The sequence below is a fragment of the Dama dama genome, chromosome 9 (genome assembly GCF_033118175.1).
Source record: "Dama dama isolate Ldn47 chromosome 9, ASM3311817v1, whole genome shotgun sequence".
In the NCBI taxonomy this organism is placed as follows: Eukaryota; Metazoa; Chordata; class Mammalia; order Artiodactyla; family Cervidae; genus Dama; species Dama dama.
Window position 1 is genome coordinate 40,963,180 of NC_083689.1, and position 11,359 is coordinate 40,974,538.

The following is an 11,359-nucleotide window of genomic DNA, read 5'->3' on the forward strand; positions in this document are numbered from 1 at the left end:
TTGCTCCAGCTTGTCAGTATCTTGCAGAAGAGAGCTTGTACCCTCATCTGTTGCCTTGATTTTTGCAGTTGCCACCAGAAGACACTTCTAGATTGCCAAATTCTAGTGGTCAACAAGGCTTACGCTGAGAATTCCACAGGACTCTATCTATCTGCAAGTTTTTTTAACATTTATTTGGCTATATCAGTTCTTAGTTATGGCACATGGGATCTTCATTGCAGCATATAGGATCTTTCGTTGTGGCGTGCAGGCTCTTCATTGAGACGCATGGACTTCTCTCTAGTTGTAGCGCGGGCTTCTCTTGTTTTAACACAGAGGCTCAGTAGTTGTGGTACACAGGCTTAGTTGTCCTGCAGCATATGAGATCTTGGTTCCCTGACCAAGGATCAAATCCATGTCCCCTTCATTGGAAGGCAGATTCTTAACCACTGGACCACCAAGGAAGTCCCTATCTGCATAATTTAAAAGCAGCTGCCTAAGAGTCTTGCTTCCAATCAGCCTTTATCTAGGAGCAGAGTTCTTCCACTTTGGGATACTGACAGGTCTTGGCACATCTTAAACTACTGGGGGCCACTGAAAATAAAGTAGGCTGCTTGGACATTCACAAAGGTTTGAGAGACAACCAAGAGCTAAGGCAAAGTTGAATGGTAAGATTCATCCCCTACACAGAGTCACTCTTTCAAAACTAAAGAGTGGCTATTTCATCTAATGCATAACCAACTAATGCGTATCTAACCAACACATAGTCAAGGAATACGAAAAAACAGACAAATATGTTTCAGGTGAAAGAACAAGGTAACACCTCAAAAAAAGACCTTCATGAAACAGAGATAAGTGATTTAACCTGATAAAAGTACAAAGGAATGGTTATAAAGATATTCACCAAGCTCAAGAGAAAAATGGAGGGACAAAGTGAGAATCTCAAAACAGAGGCAGAAAATAAAAGGAAGCACCAAATAGAAGTCACAGAGCTGAAGAATACAATGACTGAAATGGAAAAAATAATGTGAAGGTTCAACAGCAGACCAGATGAAGCAGGAAAAAAAAGGGTCACTGCACTTAACAACAGGGCGCTGGAACTCACCCAATCACAGCAGCAAACAGAAAAAAAAAGAGTGAGAAAGAGTGAAGACAGCCTAGAAAACAAATGTCACTGTTCAGTCATTAAGTTGTGTTCAACTCTTTGAGAACCTATGGACTGCAGCATACCAGGCTCTCCTGTCCTTTACTATCTTTCAGAGTTTGCTCAAACTTATGTCCATTGAGTCGATGATGCCACCCAACCATCTCATCCTCTTTCATCCTCTTCTCCTGCCCTCAATATTTCCCAGAATCAGTCTTTTCCAATGAGTAGGCTCTTTGCATCAGGTAGCAAAAATACTGGAGTTTCAATTTCACCATCAGTCCTTCCAATGAATAATCAGGATTAATTTCCTTTAGGATTGACTGGTTTGATATCCTTGCTGTGGATATCAAGAGTCTTCTCCAAGAGTCTTCTCCAGCACCACAATTCAAAAGCATCAGTTCTACAGACGCAAAGTGATGTCTCTGCTTTTTAATACACTGTCTAGATCTGTCACAGCTTTTCTTCTAAGGAGCAAACGCCTTTTAATTTTGTGGCTGCAGTCACTGTCTGTAGTGTTTTGGGAAGCCAAGAAAATAAAATCTGTCACTGTTTCCACTTTTTCCCCATCTAATTGCCATGAAGTGATGGGACCAGATACCATGGTCTTAGTTTTTTGAATTGCTGAGTTTTAAGCCAGCTTTTCACTCTCCTCTTTCACTCTCATCAAAAGGCTCTTTAGTTCCTCTCCACTTTCTGCCATTAGAGTAGTATTATCTGCGTATCTGAGGTTGTTGATATTTCTCCCAGCAATCTTGATTCCAGCTTGTGATTCATCCAGCCCAACATTTCTCATGGTGTACTCTGCACAGAAGTTAAATAAAGAGGGTGACAATATACAGTCTTGATGTACTTACTATTTTCTAAATTTTGAACCAGTCTGTTATTCTATGTACAGTTCTAACTGGAGCTTCTTGACCCACATACAGGTTTCACATACCTTCACATACAGGAAGGTAGTCTGATATTCACATCTCTTTAAGAATTTTCCACAGTTTGTTGCAATCCACATAGTTAAAGGCTTTAGCATAGTCAATGAAGCAGTAGATGTTTTTCTGCAATTCCCTTGCTTTCTCTATGATCCAGCTGGTACCCATGGAAGTTCTCAGCTCCTGTACTGTTAAAGCCTAGCTTGAAGAATTTTGAGCATTACCTTGCTAGCATGTGAAATAAGCACAACTGTACAGTAGTTTGAACATACTTTAGCACTGCTCTCTTTGGGATTGGAATGAAAACTTTTCCAGGACTGTGACCGTTGCTGAGTTTTCCAAATTTGCTGGCATAAGGAGTGTAGCATTCTAACAGCATCACCTTTTAGGATCTGAAATAGCTGAGCTGGAATTCCATCACCTCCACTAGCTCAGACAATCGGAGAAGGCACTGGCAACCCACTCCAGTACTCTTGCCTGGAAAATCCCATGGACGAAGGAGCCTGGCAGGCTGCAGTCCATGGGGTCACTGGGAGTCGGACATGACTGAGCAACTTCACTTTCACTTTTCACTTTCACACACTGGAGAAGGAAATGGCAACCCACTCCAGTATTCTTGCCTGGAGAATCCCAGGGATGGGGGAGCCTGGTGGTCTGCCGTCTGTGGGGTCGCACAGAGTCGGACATGACTGAAGTGATTTAGCAGCAGCAGCAGCTCAGACAATACTAAGATGCCAATACTTCTCAAATTGACATACACTGTCAGTGCAATCCCTAATAAAATCCTAGTTGACTTTTTTGGTGAAAACTCACAAGTTGATCCTAAAATTGATGTGGAAATTCAAAATAATAATTGAAACAATCAAAACTATCTTGGGGAAAAAAAGTTGATGGACTAACACATCCTGATTTCAAAATCTAGTACAAAGCTACAGTAATCAAGACAGTGTGGCACTGGAGCTAAGAATGAATGCACAAATCAATGGAACAGAACTGGAAATATACAGTCATATTTACAGTCAACTTATTTTCAACAAGAGTGCCAAGACCATTCAATAGGGAAAAGAATCATCTTTCTAATATATGGTGCTGGAAAAACTGTACAGCCAGATGCAAAAGAATGAAACCTGATCCCTACCCTCACACCATACAAAAATTAACTCAAAACAGATCAAATACTTAAATGTAGAAGCAGAATTATAAAACTCATAGAAGAAAACGGACAAATTTTTACAAGCTTGAATTCGATAATGGCTTCTTATATATGACATCAAAAGCACAAGCAACAAAAGAAAAATTAGATAAACTGGACATCAAAAATAAAGAAATTCTGTGCTTCAAAGACACTATCAAGAAAGCAAAGGGACAGTCCACAGAACTGGAGACAATTCTTAAAAATCACATATGTGTTAAGGAATTGTACTTAGAATATATATACATATATATTCTTATAACTCAAAAATAAAACAGCAAATAACCCAATAAAAATTAGTCACAGACTCTAAGTACACATTTCTTTAATGATTGTTTATAGATAGCAAATAAATGGGTGAAAAGATGCTCAATATGATTAGCCACTAGGGAAATGAAAATCAAAGTCACAATGAGATACCACTTTACACCCAGCACAATGGGTGTATAATCAAAAAGATAAACAGTAACAAGTGTAGGCCAGGATGTGGCGAAACTGAACCCACATATACTACTGATAGATATGTAAAACAGAGAAGAGTCTCTGGAAAACAGTCTAGCAGCCCCTCAAAATGTTGAAATTAGAGTTACCACGCAACTCAACAATTCCACTCCTACGTAAACAGCCGAAAGAAATTACAATTTATGTCCACACAAAAACCTGTACATAAATATTCACAAAGCAGCATTACTCATGAGAGCCCCAAAATGCAAACAACCCAAATGTCCATCAACATATGAAGGAATAAATAAAATGTATATCAGATCCATACAATAGAAAATTATCCAGCAATAAAAAGAAATGAAGCACTGATACATGCAACAACACAGATGAAGTGTGAAAACATTATGATAAGTAAAACGAAGCCAGAAAGACCACATACTGTATGATTCCATTTACATGAAATACCCATAGTGGTAAATCTAAATACACAGACAGTAGATCAGTGATTGCTTACAGCTCAGGGGGATTGGTACTGATGAATTAGGGATATGGAATTTCTCTTTGGGGTGAAGAAATGTTCTAAAATTGATTGTTGTGATGGTTATTACAACTTTGTGAAAATACTAAAAGCCACTGAATTGTACATTTTAACGGGTAAATTTTATGGTATATGAATTATATCTCAATAAAGCTGTTTAAAAAAATTAAGCTACCGTGACCAAGACAGAACACTAGTTACCTTTGGAGTTAGTTACCTTTGGAGGGTACTAACTGGAAAGGGGCACAGGGGATCCTTTTGAGGTGTTAGAAATGTTTTATATCTTGATTTGGGTGGCAGTTACATGGATGTACATATTAAGCTATACAATTACGACTGGTTCATTTCACTATATGCAAACACTACTTTTTTAATAATAAATATTTGTGAGTGAATGACTATTTTATTTAATCCTTATAAAAACCTAAGAAGTATATATAATTATTATGAGGAAACATAGGTTCAAAACACTAACTTGCCCAAAGCCACAAGGCAGGGACTTGCACTTCTATCTCTCGACTCTAAATCCTGACTCCAATACTCCATGACTTAATCTTTGGATTTCTGATGTTAGGTATGACACATAAATATTAGATGAATTGGTGGCACTAGTGGTAAAGAACCCGCCTGCCAGTGCAGGAGATGTAAGAGACACAGGTTCGATCCCTGGGTCAGGAAGATCCCCTGGAGGAGGAAATAGCAACCCACTCCAGTATTCTTGCCTGGAGAATCCCATGGACAGAGGACCCTGGTGAGTTCCAGTCCATGGGATTGCAAAGAGTCAGACACAACTGAAGTGACTTAGCATACTTTATGCTATATATTTAAATTATAAAATATAATTCAATAAAATGCTTAAATTATATATATTTAACTTATTGAATGCTATAGGCACAATATTGAATGCTAAAGGGCACAAAAGGCTAAATTACAGGTCAAAGGAAACAAGTGCTATATGGAGAATAATAAGACTTGAGGTGGTCCTTGAATCTAAGAGAACAGCTTGAACAGGACTTGGAAATAGGGATAAGTATGGGGTCAGACAGGAGGAATCACAGTGCCCTAGGAAAACATCTTGCACAGAACAGTTTTCATCTTTTAAAGTGTTTCCTGTACATTTAATTATTGAAACCAATGTTCAAATCTGGTAGCAATGGTGCTACACCACCAAATACATCTAATTTCTTAAAGATATGTAACAAAATAAAAACTGTTCTCCTTAGCACAGAACCATCTATAGGCTCAAAGTGGGTTTTCAAAGAATCATAGTAGATAAGGGATCAATAAGCTTTAGGTTAGAGGCACCCTACAGACAGATTCCAAAATTCCAGTGCTTCATGACATTTAGCCACACTATTTCCATGGAAATTCTAAGAGTAAAAAAGGTCATGTGCATGTGTGCTAAGTTGCTTCAGTTGTGTCCAACTCTTTACAACCCCATGGACTGTAACCTGCCAGACTCTTCTGTCCGTGGGATTCTCCAGGCAAGAATACTAGAATGGGTTGCCGTTTCCTCCTCTAAGGGGTCTTCCCAACCCAGGGATTGAACCCATGTCTCCTGCAGCTCCTGAATTGCAGACGGATTCTTTACTGCTGAGCCACCAGGGAAGTCCCTAAAGAAGTCACTGTTCAGCCAATTTAAACAAGCAATCTAACATAATTCAACTCCTAAAGTTGCCATCTTTCAAAATGAAAAAAAAAAAAAAAAATCACTAAAATAATGGCTTATCTTCAATTACTTGAATAGAAGCTATAGAAGGAATTACCACTAAGTGTCTGCAAAGAAGGAATAGAGTCTAGATACCAACACTCTCTTCTCAATCATAACAGAAACAAAACGTCTCTTAAAGAATGCACAGGCAGGAAAGACGACCCAAAAATGAGACTTGTTATATTATAGTTGTTAGTGTCCTTGAAAATCTCCAATTTGTAAGATATTATTTGTCATTTTTGTTCAACACATCCATCAATTTGATCTATGTGAAGATCAATCACTGACAAGAAAATTTAAAATCTTGACATTCTACCTACCAAACCTGTCAAAATTGCTCTGAAAGCTTGGAGGCATAGGGACCTTAACAGTCCTCTCTGATTGAATGACTTACTTCTAAATAAGTTACCATTCAAGAAATCTGGTACCAAGCTCTTCATCAACTGATCACATAAGCTTTACTGTTTCTCCAATTTAAAAAAAAGTAAATGCACAACTACACACACACACACACACACACACACACACCCCCCGATGCTCTACATGCCTACACACACACACACACCCTGATGCTCTATTTCCCAGTTTATACTCAGCCTCAGTTTAAGACAAGTGTGTAAAAACAGAATCCAAACACAGTGAATATTGGTTATTTACTGGGTCCTTGGACACTATTTTAGGCACCTCAAAAGCATTATAGAGGTTATTCCTCCCAAAAACTCTACGTGGTAGGTTTCATTATTTTAGGACACTTTTATCATGATTTTACACGTTAGGAAACTCAAAATCAAACATCTGGTAATTTCTTAAATTCAAAATGGGAATGCTGATAATTGAAGCACAATGTATCTGATTTTAAAAAGGCATTTTTTGATTCAACTAAAAGGCACTGCCTCTGACAAGAAAAAATAAAGACAGTAGACTTTCACTTATTCATACTCAGTGACTATATACAAGAACACTGGAGTCAGGCTGGCTGGATTCAAAACCAACTCAACCGCTTACAGCATGTGTGTCTTTGATCCTGTTATCTAATACGTAAGTTAAAGAGGGTAAGAGTACCTATAGCATAAGACTGTAGTGAACGTTCAACAAATGTGTATCTGTAAAAGGCCTGAAACACAGTCTATCATCGTACAGAACGGAAACATACTACTACTGTGGCAGGGGGAAGTGGTAAACGACGATAAGGATTCCCAAGGAAAATCTTAATTTCTGGGCAAAATAACTTAGACCACTAACCAAGAGAAAACAGTAGCCTGGAGGAGATAGGGAGCGTTGAGGAGAAAGGGGATGGGGGACCCAGTCGACCTGACTCCGGAGAGAGGTCCCGGCTGTGAGGCCCCACGGAAGGAGGCGGCAAAGACGGAGCCCCCTCCCTGGGTGCTCAGCGTGAGGAAGACGCCTTCGAGGGGTAAGCGGGGACCGGAGCCGGTCCCCGGAGACCCAGAAGGGCCGAAAGGGACCCGGGGAGAATGAAGGCCGCACCCTCGGTTTGAGGGGAGCGGGCCCGGCAGTCGAGGGAGGAAGACCATCCGGGGTCCCCAGCGGCCCAACCGGCGTCCCGAGGGCCCTCCCCGGCGTCCAGAAGCGCCCAGTATCCTGAGGGGCCATCCTCGGTGTCCTAACGGGCCTACCCTGGCGTCCCGAAGGGCCGTCCTGTCAGGAGGCGCCCACCTTAGCGTCCGAAGCGACCCGCCTCAGCATCAAGAGAGTCCCAACCACAAGTCACAGGCTCCGCCCCGGAGAAAAGTGGGCCGCGCCCCCAATGAGGGAGAAAAGGAGGCGGGAAGAAGGCGGATGGAGGTGTGCCGAAGCGACTGGTACTCACTGACCGTCCGCGCCGCGCGGATGAGCCCCTCCTCTCAGGTCCTGTGGGTCGCGAGCTCCGGCGTCACGTCAGGAATCTGAGGCGGGCGAGTGCGCGCGAACCTGAAACACCGCGGGGTTGCGACGCGCTCTCGGGGCGGGCGCATGCGCGGGCGACCAAGGACGAACCAACCCGCACTGAGGGGGGAGGCAGCCACCAGGACATACCAACTGTGTGTGGTGGGGGGGGGTCGCCATCAACCTGAGGCAGATTTCATCTCCAAGAGCCGACTGGGCACCTCCCAGTGGTCTCGCAGTTTATTCGTTTGCTTTATCACTTGGTAGTACTTTGATAGAAACCAAAGAGTAGTAGTAACAGAGTCCCCGAAACCCTACCGTGAAACCTTGAAAGTCTTCTCTGCCACATCAAGCCTCGTCTGGCCCTGTTTTTGCGTGTAACTTAAGTTATACTGAAATTATCTGTTCATAAGATAATGAAAACAATCTCTGGATGGTAAATGTTATTAAAGTCTGACCATTTCAGGAGAAGAAGGGACTCTGGAAAGTGAAAACTCTTAGAGATGCAAGGTAGAAGCATAAAATAAGAACAGCCACTTGTGGTGAAATTTAAAATCTGCCTTTTTATGACCCAGAAATTTCATGTCTACAAGTGTGCAGAAGACGTGTTCATGTTCAGGCCCGCTTCCTTGTGAAAAGTATAAAAAAAAGAAATGTACAATAAGATGTGAATGAATAAAACAGTATGTTCTATAATAAATTATTACAAATAAGACTCATAAATGAGTACAATATATCTCAACATTTGACAGCTCCTAAGAGTTGTGGAAAATTCTGAAAGAGATGGGAACACCAGACCACCTAACCTGCCTCTTGAGAAACCTGTATGCAGGTCAGGAAACAACAGTTAGAACTGGACATGGAACAACAGACTGGTTCCAAATAGGAAAAGGAGTACGTCAAGGCTGTATACTGTCACCCTGCTTATTTAACTTATATGCAGAGTACATCATGAGAAACACTGGGCTGGAAGAACCACAAGCTGGAATCAAGATTGCCGGGAGAAATATCAATAACCTTGGATATGCAGATGACACCACCCTTATGGCAGAAAGTGAAGAAGAACTAAAGAGCCTCTTGATGAGAGTGAAAGAGGAGAGTGAAAAAGTTGGCTTAAAGCTCAACATTCAGAAAACTAAGATCATGGCATCCGGTCCCATCACCTCATGAGAAATAGATGGGGAAACAGTGCAAACAGTGTCAGACTTTATTTTTGGGGGCTCCAAAATCACTGCAAATGGTGACTGCAGTCATGAAATTAAAAGACACTTACTCCTTGGAAGGATAGTTATGACCAACCTAGATAGCACATTAAAAAGCAGAGACATTACTTTGCCAACAAAGTTCTGTCTGGTCAAAGCTATGGTTTTTCCAGTGGTCATGTATGCATGTGAGAGTTGGACTGTGAAGAAAGCTGAGCACAAAAAAACTGATGTTTTTGAACTGTGGTATTGGAGAAGACTCTTGAGAGTCCCTTGGACTGCAAGGAGATCCAATCAGATATCCTAAAGGAGATCAGTCCTGAGTGTTCATTGGAAGGATGCTGAAGCTGAAACTCCAGTACTTTGGCCACCTCATGTGAAGAGTTGACTCATTGGAAAAGACCCTGATGCTGGGAGGGATTGGGGGCAGGAGGAGAAGGGGATGACAGAGGATGAGATGGCTGGATGGCATCACCGACTCGATGGACATGAGTTTGAGTAAACTCCGGGATTTGGTGATGGACAGGGAAGCCTGGCGTGCTACGATTCATGGGGTCACAAAGAGTCGGAAACGACTGAGCAACTGAACTCAACTGAACTGAAGAGTTGTTGAATAGTAATGTGTCAATAAATGTGTTACTGAAAATTTGGTCCTTGTCACCACTCCAAATGAGATTGATGGCGACAAGGTTTTGAGGATAAAGGAAGAAGAAATGTATTGCTGCTGCTGCTGCTGCTAAGTCACATCAGTTGTGTCCGACTCTGTGTGATCCCATAGACGACAGACCTCCAGGCTCCCCCGTCCCTGGGATTCTCCAGGCAAGAACACTGGAGTGGGTTGCCATTTCCTTCTCCAATGCATGAACCTGAAAAGTGAAAGTGAAGTCGCTCAGTTGTGTCCGACTCTTAGCGACCCCATGGACTGCGGCCTACCAGGCTCCTCCGTCCGTGGAATTTTCCAGGCAAGAATACTGGAGTGGGTTGCCGTTGCCTTCTCCAGAAATGTGTTGATTTGCCACCAAATGAGGAGGGTGGCAGACTAGAGTCTGGGAAACTATGATCTGCCTTCTGGGGAGAAAGCAGGTATATTTTTATTTTTTTTTATTTTATTTTTTTTAATTTTTTTTTTATTATTATTATTATTTTTTTCCAGTGGGTTTTGTCATACATTGATATGAATCAGCCATGGATTTACATGTATTCCCAATCCCGATCCCCCCTCCCACCTCCCTCTCCACCCGATTCCTCTGGGTCTTCCCAGTGCACGAGGCCGGAGCACTTGTCTCGTGCATCCCTCCTGGGCTGGTAATCTGTTTCACCATAGATAGTATACATGCTGTTCTTTTGAAATATCCCACCCTCACATTCTCCCACAAAGTTCAAAAGTCTGTTCTGTATTTCTGTGTCTCTTTTTCTGTTCTGCATATAGGGTTATCGTTATCACCTTTCTAAATTCCATATACATGTGTCAGTATGCTGTAATGTTCTTTATCTTTCTGGCTTACTTCACTCTGTATAATGGGCTCCAGCTTCATCCATCTCATTAGGACTGGTTCAAATGAATTCTTGTTAATGGCTGAGTAATATTCCATGGTGTATATGTACCACAGCTTCCTTATCCATTCATCTGCTGATGGGCATCTAGGTTGCTTCCCATGTCCTGGCTATTATAAACAGTGCTGCGATGAACATTGGGGTGCACGTGTCTCTTTCAGATCTGGTTTCCTCAGTGTGTATGCCCAGAAGTGGGATTGCTGGGTCATATGGCAGTTCTATTTCCAGTTTTTTAAGAAATCTCCACACTGTTTTCCATAGCGGCTGTACTAGTTTGCATTCCCACCAACAGTGTAAGAGGGTTCCCTTTTCTCCACACCCTCTCCAGCATTTATTGCTTGTAGACTTTTGGATAGCAGCCATCCTGGCTGGCGTGTAATGGTACCTCATTGTGGTTTTGATTTGCATTTCTCTAATAATGAGTGATGTTGAGCATCTTTTCATGTGTTTGTTAGCCATCTGTATGTCTTCTTTGGAGAAGTGTCTGTTTAGTTCTTTGGCCCATTTTTTGATTGGGTCATTTATTTTTCTGGAATTGAGCTGCAGGAGTTGAGAAAGCAGGTATATTTTTAAAAAAGTCTTGAAGCTGGGGTTAAGGTAAGAGGAACAAGCAGAGATGAATATGTGTATACACACCATGACAATATGACTTGTGGACTTTCTGAAGATATGGTCCATATAACCCTAGCAAGTAGTAAAGAGCCTGGCCAAAAATAAACACCCAAAACTTGTTGATTGAATTGAATTGGGAAATGGGGAGGTCAGAAACGGTTTCAGCA

The 11,359-nt window shown here is 41.6% G+C and overlaps 1 protein-coding gene across 4 annotated transcripts in view; it reads right to left on the minus strand.

The window, feature by feature from the left end:
- Positions 1-7,910, minus strand: part of UIMC1 (ubiquitin interaction motif containing 1) — a 120,016-nt gene extending 112,106 nt beyond the window's left edge. The window contains exon 1 of one of the 4 annotated variants that reach the window (XM_061150991.1): positions 7,773-7,910. The gene's annotated coding sequence lies outside the window, so the exon portion shown is untranslated. The other 3 variants (XM_061150994.1, XM_061150993.1, XM_061150992.1) reach the window with 3 other exon arrangements.
- Between the last annotated feature and the right edge of the window lie 3,449 nt (positions 7,911-11,359).